Here is a 25,532-nt window from a genome sequence, read left to right as displayed (position 1 = left end):
CTTACTCCTCCTCTTTCACGTATCATCTTCCCTCTCCCTCTACCGTGTCGTCTCCTTATCACGATTCCTCCTCACTCCCTCACTTACACACACATCCTAGTGTTACATTCATCACCTGCTCATATCCACATTGTAATCCTACATTATCATTCTATCCCCCTTCATTATTCATTCATTTCGAGGGCAATTGGGATTCTTATCTTCTTTAAAGATAATAATTCTTATTATTCCAAAATAATCAACTGCCGTGTAAAAACAATAGCTGAAGCAATTCTGAATGAGGAGCAAAATGGATTCAGGAAAGGAAGATCTTGCTCAGACAATGTTTTTGCAGTGAAGAGAATCATTGAGAAAAGGCGTGAATATAATTTGGAAACGCATATAGCTTTCATCGACTTTGAGAAAGCGTTCGATAGAGTTGATCGGATTCGGCTTTGGGAGATTCTGTGGAAGAGAGGATATCCAAGGCACCTGGTTAATATTGTCAAAACCTTATACCGCGATACAAAGATAATTATAAATACAGGTAAGAATAGACTAAGAGAAATTAATGTTAATCAAGGAGTTAGACAAGGGTGTAGTTTATCGCCTACTTTATTCAACATTTACATTGACGACATTTTCAGAGAATGGAAATACAGAGTAGATTTAGGTATTAAATTAAGTGAAGACGTTTACCTGAACGCACTATTGTTCGCGGATGACCTTTGGATAAGGAAAATCGGAAAATTCCAATCGATATGTGGTAACATCAGCAGAACTTTAGGGAAGAAAGCGAGGAAAGAAACTATAATGAAGTTCTACAGAGTGATGGCTGCCCCTGTTCTCCTGTATGGAAGTGAATCATGGATCACCACGAAATCACAGGAGAGCAGGCTGCAGGCAGCAGAAATGAGATTCCTACACAGAACGAAGGGCTGTGACAGACGAGACCACATAAGAAATGAAAAAAATAAGAAGAGAATTGGGTGCCTTCAACATGAATGAAAAAGTTGTATGTCATCGAAACGAGTGGAGGGAACATATTATAAGAATGCCAACAGAAAGAATTCCTTTAAATATTTTAAATTACCATCCGATAGGAAAAAGAGACATTGGTAGACCTCGGAAAAGATGGCAATAGAGGAAATCAAATAAGAATATAGGAAAAGCTGATAAAGAAATTCAAAATTAATAACATTTTATACTTGTATAAGCTATAAATTTTAGATATAATATATTCCTCCAAAACATTTAAATTTTTTGTAGAATGCTGTTGTGAGTCGGAACAGGCAAAAGCCTAATCCATGAAGGCAAGAAGAAGAAGAAGAAGATCTTCTTAAAAAGGTGTCTGTTGTCAGATTATTAATTTGGAATTCCAACGTATCCATTCAGAAAAGTGTTTCCTGTCTTATTTCCTTGTCGATGTCGATTATGATAAGGTTTGAAAGAATAATTTTTGAGCCTGTAATGATCGTACTGTTTTTCAAGTCCATTTTCGGTAACATTGTGTTTGGAAGAAACTGAGAAAATGTTGAATCCCGTTGATTTGTGTCACCTGAATTTGATTCTTTGCAGTAGATTAAGAACCACTCTTGAAGTTGTACCACTTCAGTCCGATTCTTTTTTCAAGTTAAAACAGTACTGTATTTGTAAAAATTAATCGTTCCTTTAGCTAATCAGAGAATACTCCAAATTGCTTATGCATTATATTAAACCAGTTCATAGTAATTTATAGTTTACAAGATTATTATTTATTGACACTGTCATGCATTTGAGAATATCAATTTGAAAAACCATTCTTCTTCTTCCACTTGAAAAAGTTATTGAGTCAAGTTACATTTTTATAGGTTTTTAGAATGCCATATTCATTACCCATCAGCTTTTCGATCTAATTATCAAGAGAAATCATATTTTTCATAATTTTGTGATTTTGTAATTTTCATAATTTTGCAGTTTATGACTTTCACGTGAAACGTATTACCGATGACAACGTAATACAAGACTTGAACAATGTAGTATTACCATCAATGGTAGTTGTTTGGAGCCGACTGGTTTAAATGGGCCAAAGTTGGCATTATTCATCATATCACTCATTATTCCACATACGCAACTGCTACCTACCTATTGCCATGTCAATAGCTGACTAAACAAAGAGATTTGCATTCAATTAAGTGACACACAATAGAAGCGCAGAGAACAGCTTTGAAAACGCAATGAGTATCTCTCTTTCATTAACTTGTACGAGTATTCAATTCATTTGTATACTGTATGTTCTGGGCCTACAGTATTTTTGTTTGAAATAATATGTTATAATTTATTATTCAAGAAATGATAATTATGTTTTAGGTTTCAAGTATCTCATTAAACCTGGCAATAGGCTACTATTAATCAATCAATTTACAACAAATGTTTGCATTTTAAAATTAGAACCATTTCGGTTTTCAATGTCAACTATGTCAATGTTACAAAATTGAAAATTTCAAATCTTAAGCTCAAAATCAAACTGTCCAATAGAAAGGAAGTGTGTCTTCAGACAGAGTAAGAAAAAAATCACTCCCTCCAGGTGTTCGAATTTTGTAACCTACACGTCCGTCTCTCTGCATATTTGTCTGCTCACATCTGCGTGTAGACGTTTTTCTTTCTCCGTCTGTATGCTGATGTGTGCTTTCGCCAGAGTGCATTAGCAGGATGAACGTAAATTATGCCTTATGCCATGTTGGATGTTATTATAACGTTAATAATAAAAATATTTCAAAAGTTGTTTGAAAATCCCATTTTTATTGTGAAAGTAGATTCTGAGAATTCAATGAATGCTATCATTTTTTTTTAACCAAGCACATTACCATGGGAATTTATTGATATTAGCTGTATAAAAGCAGTATGAATTGCTAATTACGACTGGAGTGGAACTTGAGATATTGGTTTTTGGGATGGAGCAAGAGCCTGATGGGAAGAATGACTAACAGGAAAATGCGAAACTTTCTACTGGCGAGATGACAAAACAAAAGTTGTCTCCTATTAAAGTTGCTAATGCCATTAGCGTTCAACAGTTCAGCAAGGCCGAAAGGTTATTCATTTTTGAAACTGGCAGTTGCTCTTGCCTGTGCGCGTGCGTGAGTGTGTCATGTGACCCTGTCCACCAATAAAAACAACAAACAATATAGGTCGATGTTGCATAACGACTGCACATACCTTATTAACAACTTTGTCCTTCATAGAGTCCATTCTCATAGAATTATTCACTTTCCACGGTTAATTTGCAAAAGTTTCCACTTGGTGATACGAAAGAATGCAACCACGTGTTCTTGTTTCTTGTTTCGACTAGGGCACTAGGTAATGGAATACTATCCTCATGGAAATACTTTTATTATTATTGTAACTTTTTTCAGTTCAACGTTTGTGACCTTTGTTTAACCTTACTTTGTGCAACTTTATTTTTGTTCAAATCAAATCATTTATTGTCAAAAACACAAAGTGTCACAACAATGTCAATACAATTTACAGCAGTAACATAGAACAATATTCAGATCATGCGAATAAAACATAAAATCAGTCATTAAAATTAGTATAAAAGAATTCATATAAATTATATAGGCACCTCTTCATCAATAATACTTTTAAATACCTTCCAAAACTGTGGATTTCCATTGTTTTCACATTTTTGGGAAGAAAATTGAAAAGCCTAATTGATATATACTCCCAGTTCTTTTGAGAGGAATTTTAGTTGCACTTTTTGATTCTCAAGCTATTTTTGTCTCGTGTATCATAATAATGTGAATTGCGATTGACCTCATATCGACAGATATTCCTCTTCATTATCTTGAAGCAGACAAATATCATCAACTTCATTATTATTTCCAATTCATTGGATTTTCCAAACTATTTATTACTTGGATTAACTTGGATTCATTTCAATTCCCAAACTACCCTACTCCTGAATCATATAACAATATTTCATTGATAATATTGTTATTGATAATTTGCTTTCAATTTTTTAAGGAAGCAAGTAAGGAAGTACTGTGCATTTCAAGCCAATTGATATTGACTTGTCATTTCATTTTATTTGATCAATTAGGTCCATGAAATTCATAAATTCTTCTGAGATATTTGTTGAGATGTTCATCACAGTTTCGCTCTTCTATTCTCTTTTTTCTCTAGTCAAAATTATTGATATTATATATAATATATTGATAATATTGATAGATATTAATAATTGTGTATTGATGTATGATATATTGGATATTAATTCAAAAAAAAAAAACATTTATTAAAGTGAAATGAGAAATTTATCAAAACATTCCAATTTTTAATCCAAGTGAGAGTGAACATTTGTTGTATATTTAAATAATCACAGATATACAGAGGTTTCTAGATTGTTCCCACATCCATCAAAATAAGTTTGAACTCATTAATGACTTGAAAAAGATAAACAGTTCACATTGGAATGTTGTTGCTACTGATAATTCACAGTTCTGCTGAATGATTTCAAACAATCTATCACAAGTTCTATTTATAGTACACTGATTATATTGTTCTATATCGACGGTATCTACATTTAATGACTTTGTTTTTGAAATGACATTCCGAACTCTAATCTGCTGCTTCTTCCCCCGCCCGCCCCTACTCTAGCATTTCCTATCAGCTTGGCCGTTTGATGATGTATTCAAAACACTCATTATCTGATCGATTCGGCGTTGTTATTACGGTACTTTATGTAAGCGTTTGTTGATCATCTATTAACAATTTGATACAACACGAGTTCGCTACCTAAATACACCGTAATTGAGAGATTTGGTTGATTTGATTTGATTAAGGTTGAAGACTTGACTTGTCTATTGGTTGACCTATTTTATTTCTGTGCCACTCGATTTTTATACCATAGAGGGATGCTTTCTTAGAGTAGTGTCTAAGACTAAAGAACGTTACTCGTTCATGCCACAGTGGAAACTATTTTATACGAGTACTTGTACTATCTGGTATTATCTATTATCTAGTAGCTACTATCTAGTATTTATCTGTCTCTTCTCTTCTGAATGATTATTTTTTGACATTTTTTATGAGATGCATATAATAACTACTGTATATTTATTTACAAAATAAGACCAACCTCTGACATAACGTTACACTACATTTTAAACTGTACAGCAATGAAACCATTGTCGCTAAAGCATTGTGTTGATAGGCCAGTTTCACACGGCAGAGACCTCGCTCCTGGAATATCATATTACGGAAGATCATATTTCATATTTTGCAGCTCTCCTGTACTTTCACATGGGGATCTTACGAATAAGCCGACAGATCCAACAACTATGCCGACGTTTGCTCAAACCTATGACTCATCACTTTTTCTCAAAGTCTAACTTCCTTAAAAATATAGATAGAAGATTTCTGATTTCGGATTTGGATTCAGCGACCTCAAATTCTTTAAAGCGCAAGTCCCATTTTCAAAAATACCCAAAAACAAGGGAGTTATAGCTGTTTTTAATATAGCTTTCCATTATCATATGATTATATAGTACATACTAAGATAATAATACTCCTGCCTCACAAAGGGACAGGCAAAGGTTTTAAGAAGTTTTTGAACACCTGAGAAGTTTATACATAAACATTTTTAATTTTTAAAAATTCTAGTTTTCCAAAAAAATATTGAACTATGAAAAGATGAATCCAAATATGAAATCATAAATCATCTCCACTCATCACCCAATAAAATAGGAGGAAAAGGAATGTTGTACAGTAAAATTCACTGAATTTCAATTGTCATTCAACAATCCAATTTATCAGGTTCAAATCGTTGAATATCACTTTAAATTCCCAGCAATTATTGACTATTTCTTTTTACAATCAGAAAAATCTATTATGAACATACAGTATAAACATTGTGCTGATCTGAATCGATCTATGGTAATAATAGGAATTGAGAGAATAGAAAATGTCATGGCATTCCAAGTAGTGATGTCTGTGTATTAGAACTGCTGAGTTGATAATGCATACTGAAAAAAAGTCATGAATAGCTCAGACCAGCCTGGCGACTTTGATGCTTTTGAAACCAGAATCTTGTTTTATTTTTATTAAAGAATGATACGGAATGAAAACCATGTATCATAGTACAAAGCTTTGTATCATGAGTAAGATTGACAATCATGGCTTGTCGATTTTAGTTGCTGACCTAAATCCTCATTCCTCAGTCGTAGAACTATGGACCAAGCGCGAGCATTTGCCTTTTATGTCATATACCGTCGACACAAACTTATGAAATTTATGAAAAGCTTGATAGCTTGAATAGTGATCTGATATTTGTTACACGTTTTTATTCTAAGACATAATATGTCTTAGACTAATTTTTAATGTTTCTTCAATCGGCAGGAAAACTTTGGTTTTTCAAAGTTATCTTACTCCCTTATTTTGGGGTATTTTCAGAAATCAAGATAAATAACCTACCAATTTCCTACACGAATACAGTGTAAGTTGTATTATAATAGCTAGAGTACTTACGTACTGTATAGTACAGTACCTGTTCGTTTTTACCGTATAATTATATGATAATAGAAAGCTTTATTAAAAACAGCCATAACTTCGTGGTTTTCTGATATTTTCGAAAACGGGACTTACGCTTTAAAGAATTTGGGGTCGCTGAATCCAAATCCGAAATCAGAAATCTTCTATCTATATTTTTAAGGAAGTTAGACTTTGAGAAAAAAGTGATGAGTCATACTTTGTGGAAACGTCGGCACAGTTGTTAGATCTTGCCTCTGCTTGCCTCGAGGGGAAAAGACGTGACAAAACGAGGTTCCTGGATAGGAGTCACCATGTGAAAGACACGATTTGACTCAATGTACTTCGACAAAAAAACGAGAACACTGTTCAGTGTTCAAGTTGCACGTCTCCTATCGTGTGAAAGAGGCCATAGGCTTTGAAAAACGGCAAAATTAATGAACAGCTCTTTCTCCTGCTCAACCTTCTGTCGACGTGTAAACTTTCCCATTAAAACCAATGTTAATTTCAAGTCGATTCTGTGGGCTGCCCGTTATGAAAACACCCCTTGAGTCGAAGCAAGTTCCAGTGTGTGGAAACATGATACACCTGAAAGCCGAAAAACGTAAAGTAACGTTAAAAGACCTCAGGAATACTTTTACAAGTTTAGAAAATGGAATTGTACATTGGAATTGTCCCTGTAATAACATCATAGTCTGAAGAATCAACCAAATTGTATTTAGTACTGTACCTGGAACCCTATAATTATTACCCTATTATAGTTTGGTATCATAAACTTATTTATCTTGTGTAGGGGATAGAGTGTTTAGAGGTAATAGGAAAATCAGCTGGTTTCAAATTATTGTAATTTCATCATATATTGTCATTTCATTCATGATGTACATACTATATCGTATATGTGACAATTCATCTACATTGAAATCTGTGTACCTCCATATATTATATGTGAGGTACACTCTTAAAAGACTACTCATTGGTCATGTGTGGAGCAGTTGGATGGGACATGAAGAGGTGGCAATGTCCGCTACGAAGGTCATAAAGTGCGCGCGCAACTACCCATTTATTTTCAAGTCATGTGAAAAGCGCAGAGCAGCAATGGCGGATGGTGACGATGCATTGTTCCATTATTCGTTACACTGAACTATTTTACACATTTGGGATGCGGTGACTGGGAGCAGCATCCTTCTCGCTCTCCGACCATCATCATCATCATCATCATCACAAGGTCGTCTGCTCGTGCTCATCTCTCTGTGAGTTGAGTGAGCGAACGCCAACTGAACTCAACTCAACCGATAACTACCTCTACTCACTCACCCGCCAACTAACGATGTTGATAGCGCATTGACATGCCACAGATAAGAGCTATTTGAAAGAGAAAAAAATAATAATAATGTCACCCATCACTGAACCGAACAGCAGTTTATCTGTCCCATTATTCACGCTTTGCATTCGTGTACTTCCGTGTCGTGCTGCTGCTAAAAGGTTTTCTCGTCCAAAATAAAATGCGGAAAGCGACTATTCGTACAATTATTGTTGTTGAATTGGCAGATTTTGTAATTTGTGAGTTTGCAGTGACGCGTGTTCCACCGTTCCACATTTTCTGTTTTACTGCAACTCTATTCAATCGTTCTATTTTCTACTTTTTTTAAAATAATAACTTGTCAGTCATTGAATATGAGATTTCCTCTAATAAAATCAACTCATCGTACAGTTGTTGTTGATTTTTTTTTCAATTATTGATTTGAAGCATTCTGAAATTAAGATGTCATGCATATGAATAAATTTTTCACATAACTTTCCTTACCTAAGATCGATGATCTATAATTGTATTTGCTTGTTTAAAAGTTACTACATGTATTATGATTGATAATGTTCCTAATTATAATTTTTTTTCAGGTAAGAGATCATTACTCTTGATGTGCTTATCTGAAGTCAGTTATCGTAAGTTTCAATTATTTTCATTCTTCCGATATAGGTACTAAATTGTAATGAAGACGTGCTAAAGTTGTATAGATATCACTTGAAAAATAAATTAGGTTTTCTATCAATATACACAGGAACAAGAAATGTATCAGTACTAATGAAGTACAGGGTTCAGTAAATATCGGATTATGTATTCTTATTTTCATGTAGTCATGCTTTTATTATGGGTAGTCCGGTCCCAGAATATGTCAAATTATCAATCGATAACTAAATAATAATATCCAAACATTCATGTCTTCCCTTATTTAATATAATAATATACAGTATATTATAATACTCGAACATTAAGACCTTACACTTCAAGATTAAAAATAATCGTTTTTGAATTGTCAGTCATTCTGATATTATTGTAAATAGTCAATCATCCAAATAATGAAGCTATAAAATTCTCATCCCTACTTTTCAGACGGCGACCTTAAATTAATAACGATCTTTCATTAAACAGTAGCCAATAAAGAATCAAATTGTATTGATAGTGCTTAAACATATTGTAGAAAAGTTAACTCATCAATATAATTGGGTAGAAGTTACGTTCTGGCTGAATTTAGTGGATACTTGTTTGTCGAATTTGTAGAAGTGCTTAACTGACCGAAGCTCCTGTTTCTGGGAAAGGAGTGGTTCGAAGTGAGCAAGTTTCAAAGCAGATTGTGAGCTCTACTTTCATCCCGAATCACAAACTAACTTTATCAAGATCTGCTTTTGATCGATCCGACTTTGTGGCAACTTTCACAAGTTCGCTCCTTCGATCGGCGAATATTCAGATGTGGGTCTTACAGCAAAAGGCTCCCAGCAATTATCCATCCTATTCAAAGTGTGAGTACCAGTCTGATGATTTATTGATACATTTGTTGATTCTGAAAGTTCAGTTGTGAGTTTCACGGGATCACTGTTCATGAAACTAATTACCAACTTGACTGTTAAGGATGTTGCTCTTTCCGTGTAGCTTCTGAATTTTGAATAGTTTCTATGCATTGTGAATAGAAATTGGCAAAAGGATTGTACGTAGTACATTAGAAGTTGGAAAGCTCACAAGCTGAACTCATTGATCGCCATAATATATTGAAAAAATGTTTATAACTTTATTCTTTTGTCTGGTTTCTCCAAGTTCTGTCAAGACATTTGAACATTGTCAAGCCGGGTACGATTTACAAGTATGTACTGGAATTATCAATAGTAACTATCGCCATAGAAATTATGTATTCCAGTGCACTCTTTGTAAATCATACCGGATTTGACAATAATTTTCAAATGTCGACCGAGCTCGGTTAAACTGGACATAGGAGTGTCAGTTTGATTGAATGATGTTTATCCCCAATTTGAATGTAAACTCCAGTTTAAATTCATCGCTTGAATTGAATTCAAATATAGTTTCGTATTTGCACAGAAAATATCTTGAATTGTGCTGTAGCATCAATGTAAATGTAACAATGTTAGAAATCCGAATCTGGATTTCAAGCAACAGCTGATGAACAGAATCTGGTTAGGCCTACAATGGAGCCGAATGCTGCATGTGCTCTTGTGAGTGAATTAGAGCATGTTATGTTGTCAGTCAGTTGAGTTGGTGTGCACTGTGCAAGGCTTTCATGTTGTTTGAAAGTGCAAGTTCATGTCGGAAATTCACCGCCTGTAGCATGCATGCATGTTGGCTGGCTTCATGCAAATTGTGTCTCTCTATAATTTGATGTCTCCAAACCCTCTCTCCTTGTCATCTAATAAAAGTAGATCGGCTGGAATTGTGAAGTGGGGAATTGAAGTCGGGTCTTGACATTCGGTCTTAGGACAGCGCACAGCGGTGACATTGTTTGTGCCCACGTGAATTGTGTTCTTTCATTCGGCATCGTACACCAAATTCATTTCCAGTGATCAATAAGTCATCCGAGTCATGTCTGACCTGGTTCAATAGAGAGACATGCCATGATGGCAGTGCTGAGTGCTGAGTGCATGCCGTCTGCATTTCAAATTATGATGCATTGATTTTGCCACATGTCTGTATAAGAGTTTATTGAATTGAAAGAGTAGTGATCCTTTTGAAATTTTCAAAAAATTGTTTTCATGGCTCCGGATTAACATAGTGAAGTTTGGAGTGTGAGATATACATTATTCTGTTTTCTCAAGGTGAAACCTCATTATAAGAATATTAATAAATTACTCATCAACTAAATTAGACATTCTCTGTGTTCATTCATGTGTTTTAACATCAGCAACTTTTTTCAAGGCTTCTCTAGTGTTATTGAATTAATATGGAATAAATGTAACTATTTATATTATTTATTGGAAGTTATGTTCTCACTTACAATATTTAGATCTCCACCAACTTCTACTTAACTCCGCATATGCTACATTAGCATAAAATGTACATTCAATTTCAAGTTTTGATACATCTGCCTTTCTTTTTGTTAGAATTAAATTGCTTTAAATTGGTCGACAGTATTAGCGCTGCAGGTTGTCCTCTCATGTTAATTCATGTTGCATGATTAATTATATTGATTGATGTACGTGTGAGTGGAGATAACAATAATAATTAAAAATGATAACAGACTGTAGGAGTTGTATAACAACAATAGTCAATGATAGCAATCTCAATTGTTCGGTGGGCTGTGTGCAGATGGAGGCCAGGCCAGCTGATAAGAAGGTATATTTCTAGAAGAAAGAGAAGGATGAAGATAGGTAACAGAAGAGGAAAAACGAAGAAGAAAAAGTAAGGTTGAAAGAGGAACATGCTAGATCAGTTTTGGCCTGCCGGCTTATGATAAAAAGAATGTGTCAAGAAACGCACGCGTGGTGTGTGAAAATAATGAATAATTATGAAGCTTTGTTTGCTCATGGTTTTAGCCATTTTGGATTGGCGGGGGGAATGGTTGGAAGGCTTCGTGAAACGTGATGGTATTTCCGGCACAGATGTTTCGCGTGTTGAAGATCTCTCACGCACTCATTCTCTGTTTTATCCTCTTTTCGTTTAAATTCTCCTTATTGCGCTCTAATTAAAAGTGGCCATCCTTTGGCCGTGAACAGGAGCAATTTGCATAGTGCACAGTTAGAACTGTTGATCCTCCCCTCATGCTATTATCAAGAATGTCGAGGCAATTCCATGTTCTTTCGACTTTTATGTGCTGCAGCTGAGCTAAATGGCTTTGCAAATCACTGCTGGATGACTCATCACTACTCTGCCGCTTGTTGTACTTTAAAAATAATCTAAACCATTCAAACAGCATCCAGCTCACTTTCACTTGCACTATTTTCACCTATAGAAATTCGTTTTTTTTTTGGCTGGAAATACGACTTGTGAATCGTAGAGGGTCTCTGATCCTCTCATTTTACATCAGTTTAGTTTGTAGGGTATTCATAATACAGATACTGTACTATTTAATTCTACCATCATGATACTAGATAGATACATGTTACTCTTCATTGCTGCAGAACCAAATATCATCGACCAATAATCAGAACAATGTACTCTGGAGATTAAAATTTTTAATTTATTCTTCCCACTAAAACATTTTTTTATAGTTCCAAGATTAATAACTCCATTCATTAATGATAAAAAGTTGATGTTTCAATTACGCAATATGTTTGTGTTGGCCGAGTGATCAAAAACCAATCAAAAAACTGTACTGTACAGTCAGTTCCACTAAAAAACATACTGGGAATTCATAATTATTTTTATCTTCATATTAATTTTATTTCTGAACTTATTACTCTCCTCTTTTCCTTTTCGCAAGATGTGATTGAATGAAATTGGAACTTCATAATTCAGTATGTATTACGTTGTAAAATATGATTGAACTTCTCAAAATTTTTCTTACAAGATATTTTATTCATTTAACAATCTGATTTTGTTGTGATTATTGTAGAAATGATATATTTATTTTGATGCTAATAATTGTTAGATTTATTAGAATCATCCAGTGCAGCATTCCTTGTTGCAAATAACATCATGAATTTGACAAATATTTTAATTTAAAAAATCAAATATTGCTTTTAGATTAGAAAATTTTCTAATTTCTTTATTTGTTGTTATCTGCATCAATGAATAAATCTAATCTGAGTCTTTTCAGAAGCTTTTTCAAGAACATTATAGTGAACTATTTGCAAATTTAACGATGCATGATATATATCAATATTGCTATATATATTCTAAGCAGTGTATCCAGTAATCCCTAGTACTTTGTAATCTAAAAAGGGTTCTTTTGATATTTCACCCCAAAGTATTTACGATCTAGAGCTAAATCCTCATTCTTATCGGCCATTATCATTCCAACTTCTATCTTTATGGCACTTATTTATTTCTTGTTGAATATCAGCTGAGAGCATTGTATAGAGCACGTTCGTTGGGGCTGTGCTGTCTCGTAGACCCGTAGGTGCATGTACAACCGACACACACCCACACACGCACAGTCTCTGCGTGTGCACGAGACGCTTTTGTAATGGAAATTAATTTTCATTATTCGTCTTTTTCTATGACTTTAAACACGGTCGTATTGTAGTACACGTTGCATGGCAACCAGTCACCATATTATATATCTATTTATATTTTTATAGCCAAGCATCTGCATTTATAATCGGCTCACGTGTCATGCCTGTTCCGGGGAAAACTGCCGTTGATTTTATATGTACATCTCTTTGAATATGTAGCCTACAGGTAGAAGACTGGAAACGTGTGAGCTTGATGAAAATAGTCCTGTGTTGTGGTTTTCATTCAATGCAATCGTTCTTCTAATTCTGGAGTAAAACTCCACAACTTATTCTATACAGCCTATTTTTATATACTGTAATTCTGTGATATGGTTTATCTAGTGTTGTGTCCCTTTTTTATCGAATTTCAAGGTTTTGATAATAAATTAAACTATTGAATCTTTCGATTTAAAAATAAATTCGATTGATAAAAGATAAGATATGAATTAAAGTTAACAAAAATCAGTTGTGTGATAATGAAGGATTTGGAACCAGTCAGATCTAACCGTACTGTTACGGCTAATAATATTATTGAATGATTTCTTCAACTCACTCATAGCATGAGTTGAAGGGGATTTTAGTGTTCTAGATTCTAGATCTTCAACACAGGTCTACAACTATTCACTTTGATTGAAAAGATTTTAGGTTGAGATTTTTTATTGTAAAAAATTGCTTCCTACATTCTATTCATATTCTTAAAATGGTTCATAATTCCCTTGATTTGAACATTCTTTAAATGTTTTAAAACAGGTATCCGGTATCAATCACTTGAAACAACAAACTCATAATTTATAATAATTATCTTGAATTTTCAATGGTATTTCTAAACCAAATTTTTAATAATAGTATTGGTAATGGTAGTTTGCTAAACTTTATGGTATTATGCACTGATACACGTTTTTGTTAATAAGAGGATTAGTGATCGTAAATTGTGAATGAAGGCTATATTTTTTGGAGTAGTAGCATCGGTCATGGTGTACGCTAATCACTATCGTCCGAGATAATCGTAATCTCTGGTTGCATTTTACGAGCGAGCCATGCAGCAAGGTTTGCTTCTTCTTCAGTTCTCTATCAGTTCCAAGCAATTAGGCATGACGTTAATTTAGGGAGACGATGTGAAAAGGCACTGCACTGGCACTGTAATTTCGGTAATAGTAGCTCTGCTGGATTGTAATTTTATCGACCGGTGGAAATTGTTTGTATTTCATTTTGCTGTGTCCGTTTCTTCCTTATTCCTGGTGGTTCAATGCTTTTACAATCTTCAAAGTTGTTTTTTCTTTTGCGGTGAATTCGGGTCCATTGGCATGGTGGAACATTTTTCATAATTCCGGGGCCGTTCTCGATCACATAGATTGGACGTTTATGTAGGTTTTCCAGTTTTTGGAAATGGTTATATTGTAGTGGAGTTTGATTAGTTTTTCATTCTTTGATTTAATGCAGTCTGTTCGTTCGATAATAGTAGAGACCCTTTTTGGGATGAGATTTTCTGGCATAGTGAATAGTTTCTACTTTTGTGTTATTTCGCGCTTTTATGAGCCAATCGGGATCAAAACCGATCATATTTAATAACTGAAATTGATTTCGATTTCTTTAACTCTAGATTAGAAGTTCACATTGTAAATAACATATAATGAATAAATTACCAGTCAAATCATGAATCAAAAAGACTTTTGTCTTTCATCAAATACAAAGCAAATCTTGGTTTATCAATCTATTCTAATATATCTAATTTATCTTTCTATCAATAGATCTACAATTTAAAGCTTAATGTACTGTATTATTCACTTCTCCTATGAAAATTGTTCTTGTAAGTTCCTTATCAAAGAGGTATATCCTGATAAATTTTTGTGAACTTGGTCATCGTATGTGAATAATAAATATCAAGCTATTGGCAAAATAGAAAAAATAATTGATGACGGTTGGAAAAAGGTAAAATTGATAATTTCCGTTTTGGTTTTTTGCAAAGCATTGTACCGTTATAGCAGCAGCAGTGGCAGAGAAGCCGAGCCGAAGCTGGAGCAATTCTTTTCTCCGAGTTGAGAGGAGATCTTCGGTCGGAGAAGGAGCAGCCATGATTGAGAAACTGGTTACTGCCCAAGCAGTAGTGGTATTGAAATCATTAAAGACAGCAGCATAATTACGATAATCAAGGAGAAAAACAAGATAGTAGGAGACGGTGTGGTTGAATAATATGAGTCTGGTTGAGAATTAGAAAGAGGAGATGGAAACGGACAAGTGGAAGACGAAGAAAGAGTATTGGAAGAATACAAAAATGTAGGTGTAAGATGGAATAGAAGTACACATCCAGAAAAGATGACAGTTGTATAGAAGAAATGAAGTAGCAGTGAAGTAATCATGAATCCATTGAAACAAGTAAGAGATAAGTAAGAATAGACCAGAGAAGAATTAGTAGGAGAATAATACAAAATAAAAATATGAATAAATAGTCTATAAAAGAAGGCGAAAGAAGATCGAAGAGCACATATGAAAACCAGAAAATACATCTACAAGGTTTGGAAAAAAGGGTGGGAAAAAACGATTATAAACAAAATTGAAAAGAATTTGATAGTTGAACCTTAAATTAATCTACTAGGAAATAGATTAAAAGAAGAAATCTTTTTAAAGATATAAGAACATAAAGATGAGAAAATTTGTTGAAGGCAGAAGAGGAAGATATTATTGAGCAGTACAATAATTATCTATCAGAGTGCATAGCAGTTTGTGGGGCAATGTGTGTCGGTATGTGGAGGAGGGAGAGAGAGTGTGAGAGAGGGAGTGAGCAGTTGGACTCACCACCATTAATTATTCTATTATTAGCCACCGGACGTGTCTGCCCTAGCTACCATGGACCACGAATTAATGCCATCGACAGGACTCGCTCTTGCTCTTCACCAATTACCTTCATTTTGCATAAGTTGAAGCTAGATAAAGGTAGTGAGTGAGGAAGAGCGAATATAGGCGAGAGGAAATGCAGTACTGAGACTGTTGTAGTAAATCTAGTTGCATCCCGAATCACACAAATTAATGAATCAGTGTGGAATCAACTATGCATAATGTGATTGATTTGTTGATTAGCTGAAAATTGCGGTTGGATTTGCCAATAATTGATTGGATACACTAACCAAATCCATAATATCGATGAATCAAGAGAGAAATCTAGAATTTGAATTGTGCAATTTTTAAAAATACTTGTATTAAACATTGTCATTCATGTGTGCTTCATTAAGAGGTTTTGATTTTTAATCATATTTGAAGTATCATTCAGAATTTGATTCAAACCATAAACTATAATAATTCGTGTGCAAATACTTGCACAAAAAGTAATAAGGCTTACTTGACAACGTTTTGTAAATACAGTACTTAATAACTAACAGTCACTACTTGTCTATTGATTTTATATTGCACCTGTTTAACATTCTTCATATAGGGGATCTTTTCCAAACTGGAGAGTAGATTACATGAGCATGTTGTGTGTGTCAACCTGATCAGTGTTATTCTGGTCATGTTACCGTGGAGGACCCGCATCAATTACAATTACTCAAGTTTCTGTCATTCTAGGTTCACACCTGCTAATTGCTATAGAGTATAAAAAAGGGAACCGCTTATTCAAACTCCATATTCTAGCTCCCACACCTCAATAAATGATCTGAGGTCCTGGAAAAATAGAGAATTCCTTCAACAATCATTAGCTTCCACCTGAATAAGTCTAGTAAATTAGGTCCTGGAAAAATAGAGAATTCCTTCAACAATCATTAGCTTCCACCTGAATAAGTCTAGTAAATTAGGGGTAGGTAATGCTTCAACGCACTATTGCGTTGGTTTGGTATATTATATGGTATAATATAGTATATTATATACCATGGGCCCTACTATCCACGTATAATATTATTTGCATGACTTTGAAAATTTATAAAACAAGACCTTGTTTTCAGCAATTTTAGCAGAGGATAATCTTAGAATATTTGCATGTCTGTTTTGAAAGGAGTGCTTTTAGAACGTCTCTGTATATTGTGATGGAGCACGGCAAAAATCACCTCAACTATTTCGAGACTAGCTTGTTCATTGTGTGTGAAGACCAAGAATAGTATACAATGTATACTATATACTATCCTTTTTGTGAAGACAGCCGAAAAATGATTTAGTGAAATGATAGCGGTGAATTTGAAGTGGTGTCGTTGTCGAGCCATGTACAAATGCTAAATTTAGTCGCAAGTAGGCCTACATCCTCTCGATAGCGATGTTGCAGTTTTTACCCCCTTCCCTACTCGCTCCCCTTCATGTCCACCCATGTGCTTACATAAAAGCCAAGCTTAGCATGTTTATCCGTTATCTGTGGAAAGGTTGAAAGGTCGCGCGCATATAAGCTGCGTGCTCATGTCGGCTGAATTTTGTTGAAAGAATTGGATGTCCACGACGTTTACGTAATAACAATAACGCAGGGTCGTACTTGATATTCAAGTCCAATAACTTGTTGCATTATTGCGTCAATAGTGGTTGTTGATCTTTTCAACCCGCTATCTATGTTTGCTGATGAAGTAATTGGTGGGCATTATTTCTGTACATGTGCTTCATACTATAAGGCACGACATGAATCATTCAATGCAATTGAACTCTTCTATCTAGAATTATCTTCTATTCAATTGGAATATGTGTTCAATTATGTGTGTAGGTAATCAAATTCTGTTTTAACAAGCCGGATTGTAGATTTGAATGTTTGTAACTTCCAATTCAAGTCTATTGCTGGAAGTGAATACTGTTGTTGATTGTGGATTTAAAAAGTAAAGTTTTCTTGCTTATTACAGTATTGTATGATAATTGAAATTTGTTCTGTATCTCAAAAGTGAGATGAGAGAAGTTGACACCTGGATTTTATAAATAGTATTCTATTATATAAAACTGTCTATAGAATTGTAATTTCCAGTAGAGTTGTTAGTGTGTCGTGTCCAGAGAACATTTAATTTCAAATAATTCAAGTGGCCAAAAATCACTAGACTGATTCAATTCAACCATCTTGCTTGGCTTTTCTATATAATTGGTATTTGGTATTTTGTCTGTTCCTTTTCATTCTAAAACATTGTTCAAGTATTTAGGAGTGGTCTGCGTTATATTGTTCTCTCTCTTGAATCTATACTAATGGTCAAGTCTATTTACATTGTAATATGTGAGAATATTCTGCCATTTTGTTCAAACAAATGGTTGTGAAACAAATTCACTGTCCCTCTTCACAGGTCTTAATTTTTAATTAGTTTATTGTTTGTGTTTGTTGACATTGTCATCGGTGTTGGCCATAATAACTGAGAAACAAATGTGGGAAGTGACGGAGAAAATTATGAAAAAACTCACAGCTTGAATCAATCTTGTGTTTGAAATCAAGCATCTAATTAATGTTGATTGTTTCTCATTGTACAGTCTACAGTCTACAGAACACAGTACACATGTAATGTAGTTCGTTGTTATCAATGAAGCATCTGCTTTTCTCATGGCCACACACAATAGCAGGCGAAGAGAGTTTCAGACATTCCATTGTTGTTACGAAATAGCGTGTTGAGGATTCAAAGAAGATCCAGTTATAATAGTTGTGTTGGAATATGGGAAACGTTCTTGAAATTGTTCATTGTTTCTGTTGAAAGCTGTGTGAGTGGTGCTTCTGAATTTGTGAGACAATTCAACTCCTTCATTAAGGATAGATTAAGGCATTTTTGATAGTTAAATTAAATCACTTAAATCAGTAAGCAAGAACCAAAGATTATGAGTAGCAATTTAATTCCATTTATTTGTGATGTATTACGACCTCATAAAAATGTGCCGACGTGTGTGTGTGAGTGATAGCACTAAATAATATTTATAAATTATGGACATATAAATATAATATTTACAGTCTTGTAATAAAAAATAAAAATTAATTAAAAGAATATACAACAAAAATAAACTTAATTATTGACTGAAAACTTCAGTTATAATATTCTTCTATAAACAATATTAATGTATTATAATATGCTATTTATATTATTGCTGATGTATTTCACAATATAGAATTTATTTTTTCCACAATATAGAAATATAGAATTGTGAATTAATTTTTTTTCATAGACAAGTAATTATGGAAAGTAATAATTGAAAGTTGAGTCTTCATTTTTAATTTTTATTCTTTCGTTTTCTATTCAACCCTCTTCTTGCAAATGCCTAATGATTTAAATTTGTAAATTAAGAGTTGAAGAGTCTCACAATATTGTATGCAGTATGTATGTACCCTATCAAGTTAGCTGGCACGTATCGAGTGAGCTTCCTGACTGCAGTGGTGCTGAGCCAACTTGTTGCCGGCATCTGCACTGCTCCTGAGTGGAGGGGGTCGCAGCCAGCTCAGTTCTTTGTCTGACACGGAGCCGTAAGCATCTCTGTGTGTGCGTTGGACTCGCAACTTCGCGAATTTACTAGCTGATAAAAATAGCCACGATTTTAAACTTTTTGTGTGATAATTGAATTACTACTGCATGTGTAGTGGTGTAGTCCTCTCTATATGTGATATTTTTATACCTGCGACTCAATTGTGTTTTTGTGATACGGTACATCAGTTTATCTGAAGTGATGTGGAGTTTCATTGGATAAAAACTGTTGACGTGAAGCATATTGAATGTTCATTTCAATAGTGGAGAATAGCTCTTTACTTTTAAGGTTAGTTTAAAATTTATCTTTGCGATTGTCTCTCATTATCTACTGGACAATTCCCCGTAAGTGTTTTGATTGTAGCTCGTCATGCTTCCATGTAAATACATGTAGGAGTACATGTACTCAATTCATGTATAGTATATATATAATAGGAACTGACAAGTAAGAGCGAGAAATATAATGCCATACTCTGTTCTCTGTATTATGATGATGCGACATTGTGATTCGTTTGACTTTGAAGAATGACCTTTTGTAGATGCTGGCGCTGTATGAACTGAACATTCTTTAATAGAGGAGAAGAGCACATTCAGGATTCAGGACAGTTTTCTTGTTGGCATCTAACATCTGGTCGAAACGCCGCCATTAGGCCTATCTGGAGACTTGGACTGAGCGCTCCACTTCGACCTTGAATCTGACCGTTCACTTGTGTCCAATCGTCCTCTACCGTTTTGTTCCTCTTTTTTCAAATCTATTCAACCGTGAGATGTAACAAAAGAATGCCCCAACAATTATTACGGACGTCCAACTAGAACTCAAATCAATTCCAGGTGATGGGTCGATATGCCCCGTTTATGTAATGACTTATCAAAGAGCTGATCATTTATCAATTTGACTTTTAATATCTAGTAAAGATCAGAAGTGATGAAAGTAGATTATTTGTAAACTTAACCATTTTCTGTGATAAGTAAAAATAGAGTGGTTTTTAGATGTAGCTCATTGAAAATACTACTTTTTTCGTTGAAGGGAACGCACACAGCTGCAGACAGACGGAGAAAAAAATCGCTACCCAGGTGTTCGAATGTTGCAACAAGCACACACACATGACCGTCTGTCTCCACATGTATGCTCAGGTCTGCATGCAGACCTTTCATTTTTCTCCGTCTGTCTGCTGCTTTGTGGTTTCGCCTTTACTGTAACGTACATCTGTAGAATCTGGACTGTCGGTGATCAAAACATTATTGCAGCTGCCTGTGTTGCTATAAACATATAGAGCTCACAATATCATTTCAGTTCAGAGACTTCAATATTGATCATTCTCCTTGAATATACAAGTAACTCATGTGAAACTTTCTCTTTATGACTTATAGGAAAATTTAATGTACCCAATCAATCTACTGCATTACAGCCTCTACCTTCATTTCACTGATCTTAAATATAGCTCCAATTGTTGAAAATTGTGGGCCCTATAACACATGACATGAAATAGGTAGTGATGCAAAGTGTAAAGGTAGGTAATCTTTGTTAAATTTGTTTGATAATATATGTCTTACTGTCTTATCAGATAATATGTCTTACGGTAACATAATGATGAACCACGTCATTCCATTTCGTTCTGGTTTCATTATTCGATAGCCTATAAAGTTGGTTGTAGGAGTTGAATGGAAATGATATTCTCCCCCTCACTGCATTTGATTGGACGCCATCTGTCTCTGTCTCTCTTGGGATGTAATATCAAAACTTAATTTCCTCCAAGCATTCATCTCCTTTTAGCTGTTCTTCCTATTACGGCCATTGACCCTACCTAATCTGTTCTGTGTTCTGGCTTGATATTGAAGAATAGGATAATCTATTTCACGTTTTATGTAATTGAAGATACTAATATAGCATCTGGCATTATCTCCAAATTTGCCTAGGGTACTCCATAATACACATAGAAATAACAAAATTTGATTTCAAAATCCTACAATCAGAAAAGGAACAACGGCCTAGTCAAAAACTGTTTACTTTCCGAATGTTACAGACTAGCCTACCTACACATTAGTCTGTCTACACTCAAGTAGTCTACACTTCTGTCTAGATAAATTATGAAATTGTTTTACAAATATATTTCCTGCTTGTTTTATTCCATGTAACTTATTAAATTTTTTAAGAATGGTGATATTCTTTTTTTGAAGATTTTGAAGTGTGTGGAATTATTTATGGTAGAGAAATTCATTTATTGATTCTAGATACACAATAATTTTATCATTATTGTTATAAAACATGAGCTTTTACATTTTTTATTGTAATGATATTTCTACCAGTCAAGTCACAATTATAATATTCATCAACTGTAAATTCATAAAAACAGATGTTAATAAATTAAATCAGTTCATTTTCCTCTAGACCCTAGATGAAGCTTTCAGGATTAAGATGAAATGCTTTCAGGTTTTCCACAACTGGCAAATCTGTTGTGTGAACAGCAACCAATTAAATTAGCTGGTTAGTGAAGGAGATGGATTCCCAAGTGTGTAGAGGTGAAATTATTTATAGTAGAAAAATCCAGTTTTGTTATTAATGGGTGAATACATGAGTGGGCAGGCAGGCTACAGTTTGGCTCTAGCTTTTTCTGGAACTGAGCCAAGGTGTTTAATAATGTATTTGCTCTTCCTGTGTGTATGGAATGACCCAAAAATCCCGAAGCGACAAATTTCAGCGGAATGAAAGTCTTGTTGACGAGTGAACCGGCATGTTTTACACAGTGTGTGGTGTGTGTGTGTGCATATGCATTGGCAATGTGTGCGTGGGTGGAAATCCAAGCCGCGGCTGTAGCCAGCAGCCATATTCACTGTCTGATCGTAAAGTTTGTTGTCACCTCTTTGGCAAGTGATCAAATGGACGCGCGTCGCGCCATTTGTCGAGTCAGCTATTTCTAACACGCCGACTGGTATATGTGGACTAGAGGTTAGTTGAGGTTTGAGTGAGAGAGAATGATGGAACTCTGTCAGGTTGGGCTTGAATCATTCCACTTGAAATGCTCGTCGTGCTGCTTACTGCTATTTGGCAATGTTGTTTAGTGCTTTTTCAAGTGAGAGACAGAATAAGCTGGCAGGGCCATTTTCGGTTCAGATTGCATTCTCGATATCGATCGGAGGGAGCTGGAGCTGGTGGCGTCGATTTTTGAGGTCGCAACGTGAGGTGTCAAGCTGGGGTCACCGGTGGGTCACTGTTCAACCGTCATCGCCATTCGCAGCCGGACTTATATGTGTGGATCATCTCTTGCGTGGGGTCTAGTGTGACTATAGACTATAACACACTCATATCATTGATCGGATGCTTGCTGTTCAAATTCCTGTTTAGATAATACTGCATAAATTTAATAAATTATATAAAATTATATTAAATAAATAATACATTCTCATTACAAGTTCAAATCAAGTATTGGCATTGTTTACTGAAGATCGTGTAGCGAATTTTAATCATAACTAACTGCTGAGCATTCCAAGATGCATTTTAGTGAACTGATTTAAATGATTGAATGTGGGTGGCAGCTGGGAAGATGATTCATCGTCCATGAATAACCCTTGTATTTGTAGTAAATTATTCAGTTCTTATTTTCTTGAAGATTACATACAATCAGTGTGTTGATTTAGTTTTGCCAATCTCTCTCACATTGGTTTTTCCTTTTGCAATGTTTTCCCCTTCTTTTTCCTTAAACACTAATCAGTTTGATTCTTATCAGGTATTTTTATTTTTTATGGTATTTTTCATATTTATATCCATCAATATTAATCAGTTATATACGTTGATTAATATGATCGTGGGATGAACAACAGGCATTGCCAAAAACTGTTCCTCTCCCAAATTCTGATACTAATAAAGCTGCGTTTACACCAGAGTTAATAACAAAAGTTTTTAAATTTTTGTTATTAACTGATGTTAATAACAAAAGTCATTAACATAATTATGTTAATAACATTTTCTTTAATAAAAAGGAATTTTTAACAAGTTATTAACTTTTGTTAAGATAATTTTTTGACGATCCAGTCAAGTTAATACATTTTTGTTAATAAATCGCAGCTTTAAGGTTCGAACCCACTAGAACGTACCAGACACGGACCGTGTCAGACCATGCCAGGCACGTAAAATAACAACTATGCCCACTACAACTACTTGTATTATGTGTTAAGAGAGCAATTATGGGATATTATCCTGTGACATTCCATCCGCCTTATCCCTTATTTTGTTTTCTGTTGGGTTGAAATGAATGTGGCGATCTGCCAGTGAACGATTGAATTGCGGCCGGCCTGCTGCCCGTTCTTGAGAAACTTGTTTTGCTTGGCTGTTGCCATGACCCCATGTGCAGTGCAGTGCACCACCTGATAATATTTATTAGCAAGGCTGGCATTCCTCTGCTATGCTGTGAGGAGGGGTCCAAGACATAAGTAAGTCTACCTGCTCCGCTCCCCAATCACAATAACAAACTGGTTCGATGAATAGACGCAATGACGTGAATATCATAAGCAGGAAGAAAGGCGGCTTTTCATTTTCTACAATAACCGGAATTTATTATATTGTGATGCATCCCGGGTGCAATATTTGCACGACACTGTGTTTATGGTCTTTCATTTACAAGCCGATAAAAACTGGTATGCAGTATGGACGTGTTGCGATCTCTTTGTTGAGGTGTGGGAATGTCCTGGTCATTGTTGCAAATGGATGATGCTAATAATATTCGTTGAAAGGTCGTCGTACTGGTTTCTCATTGGAATAACGTTGATGTAAACATTGACGCCAGCGAAAAATAATATTGCAGTAATTCATTTCCTGTAATTTTACCTGTTCATCATTCATTAGTAAATGCATGCTGAGAAAAATTTATATATTTTTTTTGCTTTCATCTCATTAAATGAATCAAATTCCACTTGTCGAATAGGGGGCACGATGAGTTCAGCGTTTTATCAATTATAGAAATATCATCAAAATCACATCTTTCTCTGCAATCATACTGATAAGTTATCCAAACTTTGTTTATCCTTCTGCTCACTTCCTACTTCATTTTTCGAATGAAGAATAACAATCATTGTTGCTGATTTCTAAAGATATAAATATAGGATTATCATCAATCCCTGTAAGCTTGCATCCTATGTAACCAGAAGCTTAGGAAACTCCTGTATCTCTATACTTTTTCAAATGCTATAATTATTTATCATACAAAATGTACAAGTGAGGTAATTAATATTTCATTAAAAAGTAAATGACTCCTTCAGTTGTAATGGAAGATTTAGGTTCTAGTGCTGTACCAAATTGACCAACTTGTACTTGATGAAGTCTGTATCTGCTCTTGTTATTCCTAATTCCTAGTCTTCATCTCCACAAATACCTCATACTCATGTTAACTAAAAAGACTAAGAAATTGTCAAAAACCACAGATTTATTGATAGTTAGAAAGACTAACTATCTTTCAAACTATCATTAATTCTGTGGTTTTGACAATTTCTTAGTATTTTTATTTAATATGAAAAATTACCACAATATCATCTTCTCAACTACACAAAAAGTAATACTCATATATTTGTCATAATGTGCCTTCTTCAATAGGCTCTACCTGTGAAAAAACAATTTTCAGTTCAAGTACCCTATTTTGCAAGACATCATCTTTGTTATGGCTGGTTCGTTCTCTCAGCAGCTAAAGTATGTCCAGTTGTAGAAACATTATGTTATGGCGGCTGCAATTTACGCGGCCACTTACTTGGGTTTATCATGTTCTGCTATAACTTTGTATTGCAGCTGCTAACACACGCAAGGGGCGAGCAAGCATTCATACCTGCCTATGGCTGTGCATTGTTCCGTGAAAGTTATATTTGCGGTTACCGTCAAAAGTTATATACCATGTGTTATTTAATCTATGTAGCCTACTTCTGTAAATAGGAATCCGTATATACTTTGAACTATTATATATATCTATATTTCGGGGTAACAAACCTATTGATACAGGCTCTGAAATTCATACACTAAGAACTATTTATGTAAACAATACTAGGGACTCTAGGTACTGATCTCTATATATTCTAGTTCGAATCACATCTCTGTGTTTATTGACTACAACCGAGACCTGGTAGAACGATGTCTTTGTAGCTCTGTTTAGATCAGAATAAATTAGCTTTGCGTTCTGAGTTTGTAGATCTAGGCTTAGATCTGTTGTAATACTGTTGTCTGTTGTAATATGGTGCGCTTTCAGTGGACCGACTACA

The 25,532-nt window shown here is 34.7% G+C and overlaps 1 protein-coding gene across 5 annotated transcripts in view; it reads left to right on the top strand.

Moving 5' to 3' along the window:
- LOC111043754 (lysine-specific demethylase 3A-like) overlaps nt 1–25,532 on the top strand; it is a 307,135-nt gene that overhangs the window by 190,787 nt on the left and 90,816 nt on the right. The window contains exon 1 of one of the 5 annotated variants that reach the window (XM_039426924.1): nt 19,280–19,584. The exons of the other annotated variants lie outside the window; for them this stretch is intronic. The gene's annotated coding sequence lies outside the window, so the exon portion shown is untranslated. Of the gene's footprint in view, nt 1–19,279; nt 19,585–25,532 lie in introns of those variants that run through there. 5 annotated transcript variants of the gene reach the window in all.

This window comes from Nilaparvata lugens, chromosome 4 (assembly GCF_014356525.2).
Source record: "Nilaparvata lugens isolate BPH chromosome 4, ASM1435652v1, whole genome shotgun sequence".
Classification (NCBI taxonomy): domain Eukaryota; kingdom Metazoa; phylum Arthropoda; class Insecta; order Hemiptera; family Delphacidae; genus Nilaparvata; species Nilaparvata lugens.
This window is presented reverse-complemented; position numbering and strand designations above follow the sequence as displayed.